Source organism: Furipterus horrens, unplaced genomic scaffold, assembly GCF_987537825.1.
Source record: "Furipterus horrens unplaced genomic scaffold, mFurHor1.1.pri manual_scaffold_17, whole genome shotgun sequence".
In the NCBI taxonomy this organism is placed as follows: Eukaryota; Metazoa; Chordata; class Mammalia; order Chiroptera; family Furipteridae; genus Furipterus; species Furipterus horrens.
Window position 1 is genome coordinate 94728631 of NW_028327187.1, and position 2235 is coordinate 94730865.

General features: G+C 45.9%; 1 pseudogene; it reads right to left on the minus strand.

The window, feature by feature from the left end:
• Positions 1-1621: 1621 nt before the first annotated feature.
• Positions 1622-1986, minus strand: LOC149991629 (eukaryotic translation initiation factor 1 pseudogene; annotated as a pseudogene).
• Positions 1987-2235: the final 249 nt, after the last annotated feature.

Sequence of the window (2235 nt, forward strand, 5' to 3'; positions counted from 1 at the left end):
ATCTGCTTATAAGCCATTTGACCAACTCACATCATTTTAAATCAGCAATCAAATAAATGCCTGTTTATTACTGATTGCAGATTTTTTGTTTGAAAAAGCAAAAAGCAACTTTGACTCACTTAGGCAAGAAAAAAAGTTTATAGAAAGACAGCATAGACCGAGCAAGAAGAGTAAATAACCAGGTTCAGAAACTGAGCAGGGACTGGTTGGGCGCAGCTAAGATCCCATCACAGCAACAGTAATCTTAAATGCTGAAGTATGAACTGTGCTAAAACTAAGTACTCACTACCACTACTTCCTGAGTCACCAGGCCCTCCTACATGAATTTCATTGATCCTGGGTACTCTCATCACTCTTGTCTCCACTCCTCACATAAGAAAGGTGTTTAGATACAGAATTAAAAAAAAATAAACAACTCTAAGTAATAATTTACTTAGTGATTCAATTATACCCTGGCTGGTTTGGCTCAGTGGATTGAGCGTCGGCCTGCGAGCTAAGTGTCGCTGGTTCGATCTTCCAGTCAGGGCACATCAGAGAAGGAAAACTCTGATTCCAAAAAACCTCCGCTGCCTTGCGGCATACCTCTTCAGGGGAAAGGCTAAGGGAGTAAACACCGACAGAAAATCCGGAGCCGGAGTCCCTAAGGCGGTCTGACGTTGTAGTCAACACCGGCAACTCCTGTGGCGCACCTGAAGCCAAGCTGTATTGACTCCGTCTTTCCCTTGGACCCTTCAGCTGCGAAGAGAGGGGGGGTCTGCTGCATGGGCAACAGCAGACCCTCCATATCACCCTGCCCAGGCTCTGTAGCTTCAGTAGAAGCTACACCATCGTCTCTCGAGACGGACGGATGCCAACAACTTCTTTTTCCTGAAAACAACTTTTATTTAAATAAGGGTTTAAATACACTACATAACATTAAAACTGAAGGTGGAAAACCCAAAAATCAGTTTGTTACTTCACATGGCATTGGGCAGCTGTTGCTAGTATGTTGCAAGCTCTATAGCTAGCTACATGACTGACACAACAGTTGGAAATTTGTTCCCTTGTCAAAAGTTTAACTCTGATAGAAGATTGGCGTCAAATTCTCGTGTTTGGACATCAGTGAGCTAGGATTTGTCTGATTATAAAGATCTTGGTGGCAAGCCAGATATCCTTATTACCTCGCGAGAGGGGAGGTGGCTGCTCTAAGCTCCATCCACCTGGTCAGGTTGGGGATCTTTGACTACCGCTGGCGCCCTCTAGTGGTAACAGATGCCGTTGCTGCCTTATCCCTCTAGGCTTCACCGAGATTGTTCAGGTGGTGACATTCTCCGAGGGCAGGGAACGCTAGCGAGGAGCTTCTGGCCAGCCTGTGATCTTGGGGCTCTGGGCTTGGCTGAAACATCACGTTATTGCTTTGTTTCAGGCTGGACTCTGCCAGGTGCCTATTGCCTGACCTCTGTTTAAATGAGGGACTTCAAGACTAGACAGCATGGCTCTTTTCAGTTTATTGCGTGAAGGAGTTACACTAGTCCAAGTTAAAAGCAGACCCCAAATGGTTACATTATACAAGCTGTGAGGTTTTTAAACTTGTGACAAGGGACAGAAGGGAAATTCTACTCTTTGTAAGAAAATCCTCACTTAAGCTTCAGTGAGCCAAAAGCACGTAAAACCCATGAACCTTCAGCTGGTCGTCCTTAGCCAGTCCAATCTCTACGAGGAACTGGCATATGTTCTTGCGCTGGTCACCTGGAGCTGAATTACTTCTCCATATTCTGGATGCTCAGTTACAGTACCATTGCAGGCAAATTTCTTCTTAAACGCCTTCACTAGTTTCTTTTTATCGTATTCATCAGCGATCCCTTGGACAGTACTAAGGGTCTTCCTGCCGTTTCTCTGTTGAATTCTTATATGGATATAATCCTCAGTGCCAGGAGGAAGCAGATCATCACCCTTACTTGCATCAGCAAAGGGGTTGAAAGAGTGGAGGTTCTGGATAGCGGACATACGATATGATTCCTTTTCCTCGGTGGAAAGGGCCTGCGGAAGGTGCAGCGGGAGAAGGTGGGCAGGGGGGATGGAGCGTCGGGAAGCAAGGGGGGGGGCCCAAGGGGAAGGTTGCCAAGTTCTCGGTGGTGGCTCAGCGACTGGGGCTCTGCATACTTTTGAAATGGAGTAAAATGGAATATATTGGTTAAGAACAAACCAGTGAATGTTTTTGTGAGTATGTAGTGGGGGTAAGGCACTTTTATAATC